The 12,032-nt window shown below is 51.0% G+C and overlaps 1 long non-coding RNA gene across 1 annotated transcript; it reads left to right on the top strand.

Moving 5' to 3' along the window:
• The first annotated feature begins 330 nt into the window (after positions 1–330).
• LOC125556043 lies at positions 331–11,366 on the top strand. Its single transcript, XR_007304984.1, has 3 exons — positions 331–428; positions 11,197–11,199; positions 11,355–11,366. It is a non-coding gene; the product is annotated as an uncharacterized LOC125556043 (long non-coding RNA).
• Positions 11,367–12,032: the final 666 nt, after the last annotated feature.

Raw genomic sequence — 12,032 nt, 5'->3', positions numbered from 1 at the left:
ATGTTGTACTTGGCGGGTAAAGCAGCGTAGATAAGGCTGGAGTTTATGAACAAGTTGATGTCTACTAGGGCATTGACCGCACGCACAGAACCTAGTAGCAACAAAGAGTGTGCTAAACTATTGGCAGGGGTAGAAACTGCTGCGGTTAAGAAATTACAACCTTCCAAATAGGAAAAGAAAGCAAAAGCGATTCCCGTAGTAGCGGCGAGCGAAATGGGAGCAGCCTAAACTGTGAAAACAGGGTTGTGCGAGGCATTCTTTGTCCATCTAGATCGCGGTACATGTTCGGACTGCTCTGGATTGTAGAGGAACGAATTTCAGGCTACTTTAGATGAATTTCCGGTGGAGCGGTGAAATGCATTGAGATCGGAAAGAACACCAACGGCGAAAGCACTCTGCTGGGCCGACACTGACACTGAGAGATGAAAGTCCCAGTGTTGGGCAGAGCCCATTGTCAAAAGATCGTTTTGCTAGGATGCTTGCTTGAATCTAGCTACTTCCAAAAAAGGCATTTTTCACGCCCAAATCCGCTATATATTTGACATGGGTTTGCCGGCCAGCACGATTGCTGGAACGAACGGAATCTATGGGAACGAGATCTTTCTATTGGCACGATATCTTTCAGGAACTGCGGTAATCCAATCCTTGATCTAAGGACGAAATAGAGGAGCTATGAGTGGTGTCCACAACCTCTAATGTTCCAAAAGATATAGTCCGTCACTCGCTCCAGAGACCTCAGTACTGTGCTAACTCCAAGAATTTCCTTCTTTACTACATAAAGCATCCAACCTGGGAAGGGATCCCTCCATGTGCTCTCTATGACACTTGGATTGATTGTTACCACCGAGCAAAGGAAAAGAACTAGGCCTGTCGATACAAGATTTTACCATAGTTCTAGAGGTTTAGCAATAAAAAGGGGATATATGCGTTCTCTCAAGCAGTTAAGAACAAGACGATACTCGAAGCCTAGGTAGGAGGGAGGGAGCTTTCCCACTTTGCAGACGAGTAGTTCTGGTACGGGTTTTCGAATTCATTCCTCGCTGACCGCGCATCATCTTCAGTCAACTACTGCTCAAAAGGCAATAAGAAGCACGCACTCCTACTAGACATGGAAGGAGTAAACCATGCATGAATTGAGCTAAGCTACAAAAAAAAATTAGGTAGACCCGGTCTTGCGCTCGTCCGGTTAAGTGGCACATTGTGCTAAGTGCTCGAACCATTGGCTGATCTAAGCTGTATCGCCTCATACAAATTAGTTAAGCGAGAAAGCATTTTTATTACTCCTGTTGAAGGAGGCAATGGTCCAATTGGCTATTGAAGTCAGTGGATTCTTCCCAGAGTAATCTCTAAAATAGTGAAGCCAGTAGCACATTATGAGAGATGTTGAAGGGGGCTGGTTGCTCCGTTATATGCATGCTAATGGGGCAAGTATGTTTCTCATTGTGGTTCACCTTCATATTTTTCGTCCAATATCTTTCTTCGGAGCAGTTTATTTTCCCGTCCCCTCGCCCCGGCATAGCGCTTCGCTTCCGGTTCTTCGGAGGAATCAACTGACTTCTCCCTTCTTCATTGATCCGGGGGAAACGGAACCGTCTACCAGTTGGGAAGCTAGACATCAAGGTTGTGGCTTGATAAAAAATCAAAAAGTTTAGCCTACATTCTTCCTTAGATCCCTTCTTTTACTCCGATAGTATTGCAGATCACAATCGGCTAACCTAGCCTTTCCCATCTTTCTATTAAAACGAATGTAGCTAACGTGAACTAAAAGCAAGCTCTTGTTCGAGGAAGTAGAAATTGTTAGTTGTTGCTAGCTGTCGGTTTCGGGTACAGGTACCCTTTTGTTGAAGGTCGTTCGAGCTTTTCCTGGGAGTATGGCATCAGTTACATACTTCAGCGCCGTAGCGCCTGGTATGAGCCTCGTGGAGAAGCAATTTCTAGTCCACGGGGAACGCAGCATACAACTCCCCGTTGTACTGCGCTCTTCAAGTGTGCTTCTTCCCCCTTCTCCCTCTTACCCCAATTGAAACTTATGAAACAACAACCAAAATTTAAGAAACAACAACCGGAACTTAAGTTCCGATTGTTGATGTTTTATTCGAATTCGTGTGTTCAGTTAAGTAATTTCCCTCGCGGGAAACTATATTCAAGAACTAATCCATTCGACCCGACGATGGTTGAAGCCACTGATCGAGGGAAGGGTTGGGAAGAGGAGGAAGGGGTATTAAGGAAAAAAGGGAGGATCGAGAGAAAGGAAATCTGAATTCTATAGTTGTCTTGCTCACGAGCTGGAACAACTGCTTTATCTCCCAGAAAGCGCTCTTAGTTCAGTTCGATAGAGTGAAAAATGCCTTTTTTTGGAAGTAGCTAGATTCAAGCAAGCATCCTAGCAAAACGATCTTTTGACAATAGGCTCTGCCCAATACTGGGACTGACTACGGGTCACAACAACTTCTGAAAAAGTAACATCGGCCTTTTTCCAACTTCTGAAAAAGTGGCGTCAAAGAAAAAGGATTCTTATTTTGATACAAGAAGAATCGGCACAAGAAAAAGGCTTTTTCTTGTGCCGAATAGACGATTAAGAAGACCTGCAATCCCTCCGAAAAAGAAGAAATTTTAATTTTATTGTTCTCGCCTTTGCCTTGGATTCTAAAGGCTGCCCTCTCTCGGCTGGATTTTGGTCCAGCCTACTGCGAGGATCCCGTATCCCATACATCGTCTTTCTCCCTCCTAGGGCGAATGGAAATTGACAACAATAAAAAAACATAACTTAGAAAGAGAGGTTCTGAAAGGTAAAAGGACTGGAAATCCTAAAAAAGCGCCCTTTGACTTGAAATCAAATTTGTGCTAGTGGTTCGAATCCACAACAGAACAATGAATGAATGAAATGAATGAATGTGGGCGGTCCCTAGACGACAAGTGTGTGATCAGGTACGATCCCTCCGTCACCCCAGAATGAAAGGGGTGATCTCGTAGTTCTTGGTCTGTGAAGATGCGTTGTTAGGTGCTCCATTTTCCCATCCGGACACCATATAACTCCGGTATCGCGTCGCAGGTGAAAAGGGCCTGAATATTTCCTACCAGCAAGCACCCCCACTAACTCATTCATAATAATTTTGCAAAGCTTCCACATAATTTCCTTTAGATCCGTAGAAGTGAAAGTAGGACGACGGGAGAAAAGAGTAAGGAGTACCGGAAAAAGAATATTTTGATACCTCTAATGTTCCCACTAGATCTTAGACCTGCTAACCTCCACTCTTGCCCTCTTTAAGGCATATAAAATTAGTACTCTTCCTGAGCTAGCTTAAGCATATCTCGAGCGAGTGAGTTTCCCTCCATCAAGTTCTAAGCCGACCCGCATTGAAAGCGGGGCCATTCATTGAAGATAAGAGTATATCGAACCCATATGTCGTCTTGCCATGAGCAGATTGTATCCATTGGGCAAATATAGGTTCGCCGAGGGAAAGATCATTTCTACTGATAGTCATAAGATACTTTTATCAAGTAGTGGGAAGTTTCCGTAGGGGCTCGCAAAGGTATTATACTGCATGTGCGCAGAGAGCTAATGAAACTCCATTCCTTTTTCTCTATACTCAAGGATCTGCTATAGCTTGCTTTTCCAAGAGTATTGTATTGACGGAAATTCTTGCTTGAATGCCCGGGGCAAGCTCCAGCAGATACAACAGATCCATATCCATAAACTCGGCAACAGAGCAGACCGGAAGAAGTGTGTACCTCATGAAGCAAGGACTAGCCAGAGCTCTTAGTATGGCCACTTTTGCAGGATGAATCCGTTCACTGCATGCTTCTCTATCGCATTGGACCTAGAAAGAGTGCAAACAGGAAGCATAGATCCTTGAGTGCGAGAGTTAATTATTGGGGACAGACAGACTGGCAAAACAACAGTAGCCACAGCAACCATCCAGGCAACCATAGGCTTCGACCCGCATTGAACCCTTCCTTTTATTAAGATTCGAATTCCTATTCTTATTATTATCTAATTATTCTTTTTTTTCATGCATATGCGTCAGACACAATCTACTAACATTACCGCTCATACAGCTCCCAGCCAGCAAGCAGTTAGCTTTTCTCTAGAAGTCATGGAAGTGTGGACAAATCAATTCGTCCCATGCTATATAGTGAAGCAAATCTATCTATAAATCGGATATTCTTGGAAATGGGAAGATCTAGGATAGGCAGCCAACCTCCTGGAAAGAGCGATGTGCATAGACCGGGTGAGTAGGGATGCAGCTCCGTGGACCGCTCGTCGGGCCTGTCTTTGACCTCCCACTGTTCACGACATCCCTTGCTTCTCGCCTCGGCAAGGAGAAGGCTGAACCCTGGTGCTACACCGCCCGATCTTCCTCTTCCCGCCCGACTCATTTTGAAAACACTGGACCTCACCCAATACTTTTCTTACTATACTAAAAAACTCGACTCTCCTTTCACAGCCAACCCACCCACAGATTGAGTGGGTTTCAGCCGTGCTTTCCTAAAGAAGCAAAGGCTGAGAACCCCACGCCATCAGTCATGTTGCCCAGCCGGAAAGAATGCAAGAGGATTTTATTATTCGTCGCAGCACGAGCCCCTTCGCTTCTCCAGTGCTCTTGGTTCGAAGGTTGAATCAATAGTAAGAAGATACCACCCAGGCACAGAATCCGAAATAACAATCAGGAATAGGACTAGGCCTTTTCAAATCTCCAACCCACAACGGGTAAATCTATCGGACATACGCGCTGCAAAGCTGGATCTATGGTCCGGTTGCTTTGAATGTCTGTTCCGGACGTCTTTCAGCACTCGCCTTTCGACGATATCCTGAAGTCATTGAAGTCTCTCTCTTTATCAGGAGAGCCCTAGCCAGACTACGGCCAGCAAGGTTGGGGTACGAACGATGAAGAAATTCAAAACCCACCCACCACCCACTTTGTAGCCACTGTCGACGACTTAACCAACATGCTCGACTACGACTCCGAAGATATTGACGGTATGGACGCCGATGAAGGAGATGATGAAGAACCAGCGCCTACTAGGCCCAGGAAAGCCACCTCGTTATATGACATATACATGGTGGACACCCCAAAAGAGGGAGATGACGATGGAACATCGGAGTATGACCCCTCCAAGAAACAGCAATAGCGCCAGCGTCAGCGGCGCCGCTCAAAATCCCGCCAACACAAAAACGGTGATTCCAGCACGGGAGATAATAACACTCCGAAGAGTGCCTAAGAAAACCCCCTTCAGCAAGGTTTAGCACAGGAGGATGGAGAAACCAGCCCTCATGAGAGAGCGGCAGACAGAGAGGTTGAGGACGATAATTATATGCCTCCCTCCGAAGACGAGGCAAGCCTCGACGACAACGAATTCGTCATGCCAGAGGATCCCATTGAGCAAAAGCGTTTCCAATGCAGGCTTATCGCCACGGCAAGAAGCCTCAAGAAAAAACAGCAACAGCTCAGAGCTGATCAAGATTTGCTGGTTGACAGATGGACTGAAGTCCTTGCGGCCGAAGAGCATAAACTCGAACGCCCCTCCAAGATTTACCCAAAGCGCAGGTTGCTACCCCGATTAGAGGAGGAAGCACTTGATGCGGCCGAACGGCCACCTCGTGGCCGCGACAGAGAGGCCTCCCGGCCCTCCACTCAAGTCGCACCCCGTACCAAGGCACGGGAATATGCGCCGGACTTACGAGACATGTTGGAGGACAAGGCAAGGCAAACACGATCGATCTACGGATCGCGTGGGCACCCCACGGCTCGAGACGGTAACCGTCACGCCGGCCACACATTCGGCAGGGCCGAACACAGTAGGCAAAGCTCATTGGAGCTACGTCATGATATCGCCCAGTACAGAGGCGCCGCCCAGTAGAGATGAAATAATGGATCATCAAATCCCCGAGGGTTTCAAACCCATAAATATCGAATCATATGATGGCACAACAGACCCTGCGGTATGGATCGAGGATTATCTCTTTCATATCCACATGGCCCGCGGCGACGATTTTCACGCCATCAAATACCTCCCACTCAAGCTTAAAGGACCAGCTCGGCATTGGCTCAATAGCTTGCCAACAGGGTCAATCAGTTGTTGGGAGGACCTGGAAGCCGCATTCCTCGACAATTTCCAGGGCACTTATGTGCGACCCCCAGACGCCGATGAGCTAAGTCACGTAATCCAGCAGCCAGAGGAATCGGCCAGACAATTCTGGACACGGTTCCTAACAAAGAAAAATCAAATAGTCGACTGTCCGGACGCTGAGGCCCTAGCAGCCTTCAAGCACAATATTCGTGACAGTGGCTAGCACGGCACCTCGGACAGGAAAAGCCGAAATATATGGCAGCACTCACGACACTCATGACCCGCTTTTGCGCGGGAGAAGACAGCTGGCTCGCTCGTAGCAACAATATGACCAAGAACCCTGGTAGTTCGGACACGAGGGACATTAGTGGCAGGTCGCATCGCAACAAGCAGAAGTGCCGCATTAACGGTGACAATGCTGAGGATACGACAGTTAATGCCGGATTCAGAGGCTCTAAATCGTTAGCGGAAGAAGTCAATCAAAAGGAATCCTAGGGGCCCGTCCAGCTTGGACCGAATACTCGACTGCTTGTGCCAAATACATGGCACCCCCGAAAAGCCGGCCAATCACACCAACATGGATTGTTGGGTGTTCAAGCAGGCAGGCAAGTTAAGCGCCGACAATGAAGACAAGGGGCTGCATAGCAATGACGACGAGGAGCCCCGGCTGCCGAACAACAACGGACAGAAGGGTTTTCCCCCACAAGTGCGGACGGTGCACATGATATACGCCACCCACGTCCCCAAAAGGGAGCGGAAGCGTGCGTTAAGGGACGTATACGCGGTAGAGCCAGTCGCCCCAAAGTTCAACCCATGGTCCTCCTGCCCGATCACCTTTGATCGAAGAGACCATCCCACTAGCATCCGTCATGGCAGATTTGCCGCATTGGTTCTAGACCCAATTATTGACGGATTTCATCTCACTAGAGTCCTCATGGACGGCGGCAGCAGCCTGAACCTGCTTTACTAGGATAAAGTGCGAAAAATGGGCATCGATCCCTCGAGGATTAAGCCCACCAAAACGACCTTTAAAGGCGTAATACCAAGTGTAGAGGCCAACTGTACAGGCTCAGTCACACTTGAAGTGGTCTTCAGATCCCCGGATAATTTCCGAAGCGAGGAATTGATCTTCGACATAGTCCCATTCCGCAATGGCTATCATGCACTGCTCGGACGAACCGCATTCGCCAAATTCAATGCGGTACCGCACTACGCATACCTTAAGCTCAAGATGCCAGGCCCTCGTGGAGTAATTATGGTCAATGGAAACACCGAACGCTCCCTTCAAACGGAGGAGCACACGGCGGCCCTTGCAGCAGAAGTACAAAGCAGCCTCTCCAGGCAGTTCTCCAGTCCGGCCATTAAAACGTCCGGACACCGTCAAGCGCGCCCGGAGTAACCTACAACAAGACTGTCTGGCACGTTCCGAGCAGGCGTAGCAATGCGTCCCCAACCCCAACCCTCGCAAAAAGGCGACGCCAGTACTTCGCGTCCATAACTACGCTCTGGAAATACCATGGGCATAGGGGGAGGGGCACCATCACGGCACGCCCAAAACACGGCTTAAACCGCACCAGGGGCTGCCGATTTTTTTTACTTTTCTCTTACTTCCAGGACTCTACTCTCCGGAAGGCCTGTTCGGCAGTTCAATTGCCGCACAAACGACACAAGAACCAGGGAAGCAGACAAGCCATGCCGCATTACGGAAATCCCAGGTGGTCTCTATCACGAGTAGTATACCTGTTTCGCATACTATTCCGCAGCTTGCCCCTGGAGCAGACATGTTAAATAGTCCAACTTTTCATTTATCGCATTACTTGTATCGTTCTGCTTTGTTCGCAGCTATTTTTAATATACAATGCATAGCTTTTGTTTATTTTTTGCATTATCTTTTTATAAATAAATGTTCCTTAACGACATGTTGCACCCGTACAACTTGGTACAGCCAAAATACGCCAGGGGCTTTTAGCACCCCTCAATATGGTGTGAGAAATCCGAACACTTCCACAAGTGCGGCACCCCGAACTTATAGCACTATATGCATCGGCTCCGAATCATGTCTTGGGTCAATAGTTGGGTTTGCCCGGCTCCTATGTTTTTGTGCCTTACGTTCCGCTATATCGGCTAAGGTAGCACTAGGAGGACCACTGCGATTGTGCCCCAGTTGAGCTGGGCCGAGCACCTCAGTGGAGAAAGCTAAAACTGACTGTCATGATGAAGCGAGAGCTGGTCGCTGTTCGAGAGGTTTTTTCGAGTCCCTAAAGACTTATGCCGCTTAGGGCAAGGAGTCGGCTCTGTCCGGCCAAGGCGTGGATAGCGCCCCGAACTCGGTCTTCCGAATACTAGGGGCTTCGCCGAAATTTAAAATTATAGAATTCTATGGCTAAGTGAGAGTGTTCACGCATTATAGTCCGAATGCCTCGTTCGTTGGGCTGAGCGCCTCCCTCGAAGGACCCAAATATGGGAAAAAGAGCACCCAGGTTTATCCCCGAACACCCCAGCACTAGCGGCAAGGGGGCAGAAGCCAATGACTTGCCATCTCTCAGTACTGATAAACAGCCGCATAGAAGGTAATATTTTAAATTCAAGCAGCATTGCTCAGCGCATATGAACAAGTTTTCAGCGCACGGGACAAACACGAGCGAGTTTTACTCAAAAATTACATCCCTAGTACATTCATCTGCCACAAGGCGGGCACCCTTCAGAACATCCTTATAGTAATTTTCGGGCTTGCGATGCTCTTTCCCCGCTGGTGGCCCGTCCTTCACAAGCTTCTCCGCATCCAGCCTGCCCCAGTGCACCGTAGCACAGGCAAAGGCCCTACAGGCACCTTCAATACAGACGGAGCGCTTGATGACTTCGAGCCTTGGACAGGCCTCCACCAGCCGCTGCAACAGCCCGAAATAGCTCCCAGGCAGAGCCTCTCCAGGCCACAGCCGAACTAGGAGGCCCTTCATGGCCTGTTCGGCCGCCTTGTGGAGCTCGACCAGTTGCTTCAGCTGGTCGCTCAGGGGCACGGGGTGTCCGGCCTCAGCATACTAAGACCAGAACACCTTCTCCGTCGAGCTGCCCTCCTCGGCTCGATAGAATGCAGCCGCATCGGATACACTCCGGGGAAGATCTGCAAATGCCCCTGGAGAGCTCCGGATTCGGGTAAGTATCAAGTAACTCACGTTTATGTGTTTACTTTGCATAAAGAATGCCTTACCCGCCGCTATCTTCTTCACCTCATCCAACTCCTGGAGGGTCTTCTGGGATTCGGCCTTGGCAGACTTGGCAATTTCAATAGCCACCACAAGCTCGGACGCTTGCGTCTTCGAGTCATGCTCCAAACTCTCATGTTTTTCCATGAGAGCCTGGAGCTCTTGCCGCACCTTGCCAACCTCGGCCTCATACTTCTCCCGCTCGGTGCGCTCCGAGGCCGAATTCTTCTCGGCCTCGTCCAGCGCTTGCTTAAGGGTCGCCACCTCAGACGTGGCCCCTACAATAGCCACGATAATCCTGTCATTTTTTTGCAATTGCACCTTTTATATATATATATATTTTTAACAAGGTATTTCTTACCTTCATTGTCCTCGAGCTGCTTCTTGGCACGCTCGAGCTCTTGCTCGGACCTTTCGAGGTCCTGCTTTAGCGTGTCCACTTTCGCAGTCAGTGCGGCGGACGCAAGCAGGGTAGCCTGCACATGCATATTAACTCATTTTTGTTAGACTCCTGCGAATTCTATTTGATCCTCTATTCGGCTTTTCTTCCCGAACGCCAAATAGAGCATCAGGGGCTACTGTCTATGCGGTACTATTATTTACACTTTCTTTACTTACCTCGAAGCCTGTCAAAAGGCTAGTACAAGCTTCAGTCGGTCCGTTTTTTGCGGACTGAACCTTCTGGACCACCGCACTCATAATAGCGTGGTGCTCCTCGTCGATGGAGGCTCCTTGGAGTGCCTCCAGCATATTGTCCGGCGCCTCCGGTTGGACGGAGGCCGCCGGCACGGTGGACTTGCTCCTCTTGGAAGGAGGTCCCCCGCCGGACTCCGGAACCTTTGAAGGTTCCGGAGCGGTGTCCGGCCTAGAGCCGGACTTGGAGCCCTGGGGGGTTTCATCCCCTTTACTCCTGGAGTCCGGGAGGTCGCCTTGCGGCGCCTCCGGGACCACCTCCTCCCAGCTTGGAACCTGTTGGGACAACACCTCGGTGTCGTCCATAGGGTGGGGGGAGGAAGTCATCGGAAGCGAGTTCACATCCGACGAGTCCAGTGAGCCGCTCGACAACGCGTCGAGCCGGTCTTTGGGTGGGCTGCATAAGCATATTCGACATAAGGGAAAGCTGTGCAATAAACGAATACTATGAATTACTCCGGTATCCGGATACTTACGATTTTGCCAGGGGCTTGGCCCTCGGCTGCCGCTCATCTCCGCCGTCGTCGGCGTCTGTCGGCGTTCTGGGAACGGGGGTCCCCAGACTTGCCTGCCTGCGGCCTGCGGCGTGGGTCAAAAGGGGGCCCAGCACGGCCTGTCTTCATTGACGCAGACCCAAGACCCTCGCGAGGGGCCAAGCCTTGAGGGGCGGGCGACACGGAGCTTCCTCAGGCACGACCGCATCAGGCTGGCTCACGAGGAGCCGGAGAGATTAAGGCAGGGTACCTCACGAGGTGCCCGTGACGCAAGCCATGACGACCAAAGGCGCCAGGCGGGCGCCAGCCCGTGCAGCGTCCTCCTTTCCTCTTTGGTGCAAAGGGTGCAAGCATAGGCGAGAGCATCAAGCAAAGGCACCCGTTTCGGTGCAACGAGACCAAGACCAGTCCAACGGCAGGAAGGAAGTCATTGTGGAGCCCAAGCCAGCGTCACCACCAGAGCCTTTGGCAGGCGAGGACCAACTTTAGTCAGGATAAGTGTACCCGATGTTCCCCTTCAAAATGGCCAATTGTTGGCGCCCTTCCCGCTCAATATTTGGGAAGAGGCCCAGGGCCTTTGCCTGTAAATAGGACTAGCCACCCCCAGGGTAGGGGGGTCCAGAATCGGCCAACCCAGAAACTAGCTAGGGTCGCAATCGAGAAGAGAGAGAGAGAAGGGTGACCGAACTCCCCCTAGCAGTTCATCCTCCCAACCAAGAACAGACCCTCGCGAGGCTGTTCTTCCTTGTATTGCTCATCATCATCAACCGAAGGGGCAATCCACCACACCTCACACTGGAGTAGGGTATTACACCACAACGGTGGCCCGAACCAGTATAAACCCTGTGTCTCTTGTGCTGTTATTTCCATAGCTTAGATCTTAGCAAGGCAGAGGGGTGCAGGTAGGTAGAAGGCGAAATCTCCGCGCGCACCCCAGTGTTCGAACCTCAAGGGTCTGCCGGAGCCCGAAATCCGACATTTGGCATGCCAGGTAGGGGGTGCACCAGAGTTTTCCCTTCCGCCACCACCACGACCTGCCTCACGATGAGAAGCGCGTCGCCTGCTCCGGCCGCCGTCGCTAGCACGGGGGCCAGGGGGCTCCGAGCCCTGGCCCCAGCCCTGCAACGGGTACGGTGGCCGGACCAGTTCAAGCCAACGACGCCGCCGCGCTACGGCGGCGCGACTGATCCGCTGGCCTTCTTGCTGGCGTACAAGTAGGCCATCCTCGAAGCTGGAGGTGACGATAGGGTCATGGCCAACTGGCTCCCCATGGCCCTCACCGGCGCTCCACGCGCATGGCTACTCCACCTGTCGGCAGCCTCCGTGGCCTCTTGGGAAGAGCTTCGCGGCCTCTCCCCCGCCCACCAAGCTACACCAGCACCCCCGGTCGTCGCGGCCCTCCTAGGCGGCTCGCAGGCGCCGCCTACAAGTCACCACGTCAAGCCGTTCATCCGCTGGGTCAGCGCCGCTTCCACGCGGCAGGGGGCTCTCCCGGACCGGGCAGCGCCCAAGGCCGGCCTGACCTTCAACTTGGAGGACCACCCCTTCAACTCGGCCTGCTCGGGTGCGC

Source organism: Triticum urartu, chromosome 5, assembly GCF_003073215.2.
Source record: "Triticum urartu cultivar G1812 chromosome 5, Tu2.1, whole genome shotgun sequence".
Taxonomy (NCBI): domain Eukaryota; kingdom Viridiplantae; phylum Streptophyta; class Magnoliopsida; order Poales; family Poaceae; genus Triticum; species Triticum urartu.
Note: the sequence above shows the minus strand (reverse complement) of the source record. Positions and strands in the feature narration are given on the sequence as shown.